Below are 6,944 nucleotides of genomic sequence, written 5' to 3'. Positions count from 1 at the left end.
TAACACTCTGACACTATTCCTTCAAAATTCCAGCAAAATCCTTTTACTCCTCCTTGACAGAGGAAGTGTGACAGATGTCCTACACCTGTTCTACCATTATCAAGCAGCTGTTTAATGTTTAAAAGTCTTATAGGAGATAGAAAAAGGTTATGAAATGGACTTACATCCTTGATAATCTTATTTATTTCTTTATATCCCTATTGGACTAAGGAAGTTCAATTTAATTAGGCTGGTGCTATATGTGAGATAGGGCAAGTTCTGATCTACTGCATACCTTTTATCCCTTTATATTTCATCTCCTCACTTCTCATGATTTTCTTTTTTTTTTGAGTTTTTTTTAAAGATTTTATTTATTTATTCATGAGAGAGAGAAAGAGAGGCAGAGACACAGGCAGAGGGACAAGCAGGCTCCATTCAGGGAGCCTGACATGGGACTCGATCCCTGAACTCCAGGATCATGCCCTGGGCTGAAGGCGGCGCTAAACCACTGGGCCACCGGGGCTGCCCTTTTTTTGAGTTTTTTAAAAAAAATATAGGACATATTACATTCACAACAGACAAAGCAATCAATACTGGCAAGAGAAGAATTTTTTAAAAAGATTTTTATTTATTTATTTGAGAGAGAGAGAGCGAGAGCATAAGCAGGGGGAGGAGCAGAGGGAGAGGGAGAAGCAGACTGAGCCTAGTAGAGAGCCTGACATGGGCTGGATCTCAGGACCCTGGGATTATGACTTGAGCCGAAGACAGTTGCTTAACTGACTGAGCCACCTGGTTGCCCCAAGAGAAAAAAATTATCTATTTAGCAGGTAAAAATGTTTAATCTACTTTAATCTAAAAAACTTAGCTCTTTGTCTTCACTTTTTTCCTGCATCAGAAGCATTCATCCCATTTTATTTATTTATTATTTATTATTTTTAAAGATTTTATTTATTTATTCATGAGAGACACACACAGAGAGAGGCAGAGACACAGGCAGAGGGAGAAGCAGGCTCCATGCAGGGAGCCCGATGCGGGACTCGATCCGGGGTCTCCAGGATCACACCCTGGGCTGAAGGCAGTACTAAACCGCTGAGCCACCTGGGCTGCCATTCATCCCATTTTGCCAGGGCAGTCACCCCCATAGTCTACAGTCTGGTAAGAAAAGCAAATGTTCTCCCTCACATCTAGAAAATGTTAAAGGCAGTTTTCCCTGCACTCATGAAAAGAGAAATAGCTTTTCTTGTGGCTTATGATTTGTGCTCTGGATGGTCCTCTGCAGTCTAGAAGGAAATAAAAGAAGAGACAAATCTTTTATATGGAGGATATAAAGAGAGCACAGAGGTGTGTCTGGAGGTGGGGAAATAAGGGACATGACTGATAAATACCAATAACCTACCCTGGGACACTTGTCCAAGAAGGCAATGTCCCATACCCATGATATGCCCAGTGCGTGAAACAAGAGAAAGAACATTGCAAAGAACATTGTTAAAAGGTCCATGACCCACAGTGTCTTGGAGTCATTGTCAATCACCCACACAGCCTTTGTGTGAATGAAAAATTTTCATTACTCATAATGCAAACCATGCAGCCTGTGCCAGTTGGGACTCCAATCTGTACCAGGAAGAAACTCTATTCAATTCATACCAACACATCACCAACTAACTGCCCTGCAGTGGTAATATTCCACTATGCCATGACATTTTATACTGTACTCACCCAATGAGGCCTATGCATGCACCTCTTGACAATGTCATGGGACTTCTGAAAGACCACGTTTCTAAAAACAGGACAGTGATGAATACAGCCCCTATCTATCCCAGAGATGGTTCAGTCTGAAGATGTTTTTGAAAATCTAGGTTTTACACAGGCTGCAAGGAGGTCCTCAACTATCAGGATCCACCTTCACTCTCACTAAAGAGAAATAGAAATAATGGTAGCCTCCAAGATTACTTGTGCCTTAGCAGGGGCTACGGGTGGAAGAGGAAAGAGGGATGGAAATCAGAAGAGTAAAGGAGCCCAGAAAATGGACCTCCAGATTTTTTCCTAATGCCGTCTCTGAGTGACCTGACTTTGCCACACAGCTATTTTCCTGCTTTCCAAGGTAACAGATTACTCATACTGTTCAGTCATTGGGTAACCTTGCATTTCAAGGAAGTGTGAACTAATTACCAATCTCAGAGTGAGTCTAATTTGATCTTTTCCGTTTTTGGTAATTCCATTTCCCTTGCCAGTGATTGGTTTGAGAGTGGGCATATGGTACATTTCTAATCAATAATATATGAGGGTTACACCATTAGGACTTTTGGAAATTCTTCCTGGCTGTCGGAAAGAGAGGCCTAAGGAAGAAATAAATTTTATTTCCCCCTTTCCTACATCTTGATATATATTAAGGTTGACATGCCTAGAATTGCCAGAGTAATTTCATAACCATTAGGAGAAGCTAAGAGATTTGAAAATTTGAACAGGAGCAAAAAATGAAATTTAGCCACTCAGCCAACCCTGAAACGGCCCTACTTTTAGCTTTTGGATAGGTAAGAAAATAAATCTTTCCTATTGTTTAAGCCAATTATAGTTGAGTTTTCCGTTACCTCGAGCCAGAAAGTATGTCAAATGAATAAATAATCTGATGGAAAAAGAAATATTTTGCATCATTCCATGAGCTTCTGTGGATTCATGATCAGCTAAGCATCACATTATTTTCTTTCTGGTAATGGATTATACTTATACCCCTTTCCAGGTGTTTCTGAGATTGCATAGACTATACTCTTTGCAAGAATCTTTCTACAATTATTAAGCATCTTTCCCTTCAACATGGTTAATATGGGGAATAAAACTGAGGAAAGGACACCCTTAATTAGAAACTGAATTTATAAAATATTATATAATAAAATAAAAGATATGTGAATATATACGCAAATTTAAAACCAAAGCAGAATATACTCATTTCCAGAAGCTTATAGCAAACTCAGATCAAAAGGTGAGAAGGAGCTTAGGTTAAAATGTGTTAAGAGTATTGTGAGAAGCAGATATAGGTTCTAGGCATAATTTCAAGGTGTATATTCAGCTGGGTTTGGAGGTTTGGACACCAGTGAGGAGAAGTAAGGTAGTCTAGGACACAAGCCCCATTCATTCAGGGAAGTAGACCTGAAATACCTACAGCAAGCCACGGGTCCTGCTAGCTGTGGAAAGCATCAAGGAAGCTTGTTGCATATCCAGGGTTGAGATTAGAAAAAAGTAATGTCCTAACATGCAAACCCACCATCATGTGAATAAGAAGGTCCAAATTCACACCAGCAGTATGGGGCAAAAACTCCTAATTGAGAAATCAACATAAAAATTGACCCCAAAATAATGAAACCACAGACTCTCAGAAGAGGCAAAGCCAACATACCCCAAGGGCCATTACTATATTTCAGCAAACCCAGGACGCCATGGAAATAAGTCTCTACTGCAGATGAGCTGCCAGTGGAAGATTTAAGCCATGGGAGGAAGTGAATTACTGGGATGCAGTATGAGAGGGTACAAAAAAAAAGAATTTATACATTAAGAATGAGAAATAGAAAATGATCTAAAGGAGACTTTAAAATGGTTATTTTTTAAATGTATAGATAGGTAAAGAGGAAACAGAAAAGATAAATACACAGGAAAAAAATAATGTATATATTGGAATATAGATCTAAGGAAATGACCTAGTAGAATATATAAAAGAGAAATAATAAGAGAAGTTGAGACGGGGAAGATAGGAAGACAGGGTCTAAAATATGTCTGATAGAAGTTCTTAGGATAAAATTAAATGAATATGAGAGACCTAATGTCATAAAAGAAAATGGCTGAGAATTTCCCAGAATTAAAAAAAAAAAGTCATCTATCCTAAGATTTAAGAAGGAGCTAAAGACAAATTTGTATCTAAAAGAATCATTGTTGTAAAACTGCAGAATATTAAAGAGAAGCAAAATTCCTAAATCCTACTACAGATTAAAATACATAGTCCATAAAGGAGGGACAACTAGATTGACAAAGACTTGTAGTCAGCAGAATAGCTGATATTTGCTCAGAGACACATGTGGGTTCGACATTGTTTCAAGTATCTCTTAATGTTCACAGCAACCTGACAGGGGAGACACTGTTGCTATCCCCATTTCAGATAGATTTTGGGCAAAAGACAATGGAATAATATATTCAAAATGGTAAGGCATAATTCTGTCCATAGCTCTCTTAATTAAGAGTGAAGCTGGGGGGTTGTTTATTTCTTTCCTGATGGATGCATTTAATAAGCCACAGACATTTTAAAGAGTTGAATAATACAGAATATGTGTTAAATATAGCCACACCAGATGTGTCACATTTTCATAGGTTCCTCAGAGTTATGTATTTGGTCATTTTGTGTGTGGCAAGTAGGGTAGAAACTGGTGGAGAAGATAGTTTTTAACTGAATCTTGTTTTTCACTGCCCAACCATATTAATTTAAAGAAGCTGCAGAATAAAATATGCAGGTTAAACCGGAACAGTGATTACTTTCCAAATATTCCTATAGCACAAAAGATAGTCTTTTATTTCAGTAAAATAAGAGCCCGTTCTGTATTTCAAACCAAAGCCAAAAATCCAATACAGGGAATTGCTTACTTAAGGATGGAACAGCTAATGGACCAAAGAGCACTATGAACAAACCTGAGTTTAGAAAGAGCAAGGCAGCTTCCCCCACCCAGAGCTGGAGTTAGAAAAGCAGGAGATGGCTGTACCAGAGTTCAGGAGTCAAGGTCACCTGATGGGCCTATCTAGTCTGAACTGAGATCATGGAAGGGAGGGACAACCTCTAGGCACTGGAGCCACCCACTATTGCAGCAACTCCAGAAGTTGCCATCTGAAACACAGCCAGGAACAGTGGGGGATATCCGGGCTTTTATCCTTCCTTAGCGCTCCACACTTCAACCAGAGCCTCCCATTTGCTAAAGCTATCTAGAAGCAGAAGACCAGGGAGCACAGGATATGTAGAGTCTTTCAATATAGCTGATGAGGCAGAGAAGGGCAAAGTATGGATCTGAGAATGAATATGCAAGAGATCAACTCACCCCCAGCTGATGAGTTCAGGAGAGCCAGTGCAAAGCCTTCTAGCATGAGGGCAGACATTTTAAGTATCAGAGGCCTGCTCAGTGTCTGCTCTGTTCTTGAACTCCTCCATCTGTCTGAGTCTTCCACTTCAGCTTGCTAGCCCACGTAGGCGTGAAAGTGGCATGTGCACTTTACACAGGAATGCCTATACTGACTCCTCTTTCATGCAAAGGCATTGCTTCTTTCCATAGAGTGCTGCTCGACAAGCTCTACAAATGCAAACTTCACTTAAGACCATCCATCTATTGAGCTTTTTGCAATACCTATGTCTTCTCAAAGCTACTCTGCCTAGTGGAATGTAAAAATAGCTTTAGTTGGCTTTCAGCATGACTTTTCTTATTTGTATTATAAGTAACTCATTTAGGCAGACACAGAAAGCTCTTCTTATTTGCATTTATTTTGCCCACAGAAAATTTACAGTTCACATGACTGTCCCACTTCAAAGAAATAATCAAAATACACATTGCTTGAATTATAAAGATAGTAGCTCAGAAAACCTAGGATAAGGAAGAAAAATTAGGGCACATTTTAAACATAAATGAAAGGTGATTTTGCCCTGGCTATCTTCAACTTCTATCACTAAAGCACAAGTAGAAAAGAATTTTGAGAACTACTTAGTTCATAGAAACTGCCTCCTTTTTGAAATTTTATTTTTGACCCAAGTGAATCAGAAAAGATGTTAATGTCAAATCTCTGTTTTCATCTGGGGTAGATAACCAGAAACTAGAATACGATTTTTCTTGAATTATAGTTAAGCAATAACTACTATCCATCTTTATCTACCATCAAAAGAAAAGCATTTGGGGATCCCTGGGTGGCTCAGTGGTTTAGCGCCTGCCTTTGGTCCAGAGCATGATCCTGGAGTCCTGGGATTGAGTCCTGGGTTGGGCTCCCAGCATGGAGCCTGCTTCTCCCTCTGCCTGTGTCTCTGCCTCCATCTCTCTATGTCTATCATGAATAATAAATAAAATCTTTAAAAAAAAAAAGAAAAAGAAACACATTTAAAGAATATGCTACTAAGCAAATGAAAAGTGTTAATTTTCATTTTAAATATATAATTGCCTATAATATTAAATTTTAGCCAAAATATTTTTTGTTCATCTCTTAGTTTGATAAAGGTTCACGGTTTACTGAAATATCACAGTATTAACTCTGTTGGGCAATTTCTGGTGATAGAAAATACACTGTTTTTTGGTGGTGGTATTGTCAATTGTTAACTAACGGGTGCAGGACTAAGTTAGATTTTATAAACCATCCTAAATCTTAAAAACTTTTGTGCTATAAGTAGGCAATGATTTTGACTTTTGAACTGCCTGTGTTTACACATTTTCTTTTTTTTAAGATTTTATTTGTTTATTTGAGAGAGAGCGAGACAGCACAGTGGGAGGGAGAGGGAGAAGCAGATGCTCTGCTGAGCAAGGAGCTCGACACAGGGCTTGATTCCAGGACCCTGGGATCACGACCTCAGCTGAAGGCAGACATTTAACCAACTGAGCCACGCAGGTGCTCCTACACATTTTCTTCTTAGCATTTAGTGCATATAGTTAGTATTACCTGATCAATTACATAAGAAAGCTTTATTGAGTGTGTGTGTAAGAGAGTGTGTATGTGTGTGTGTGTGTGTGTGTGTATGGCATATTTCACAAAGAACATTAGCACCCTCTTCTGGATGACTTTTGAGGCTGTAATGAAAATATTCCGTCAGTCTCTTCCCATTTCCTAACAATGAACAGCTTGAATATTCATTAAATTTGCTCTTGATTAAAGCACAACCTCTGAGTAATTTAATTATACCATATATTTCTGAAACACTGATAAGTGCTAGAGTCAAAAAACACTTCATTGCTAAATGTTAC

The sequence above is a fragment of the Canis lupus genome, chromosome 20 (assembly GCF_003254725.2).
Source record: "Canis lupus dingo isolate Sandy chromosome 20, ASM325472v2, whole genome shotgun sequence".
Lineage (NCBI taxonomy): Eukaryota > Metazoa > Chordata > Mammalia > Carnivora > Canidae > Canis > Canis lupus.
Note: the sequence above shows the minus strand (reverse complement) of the source record.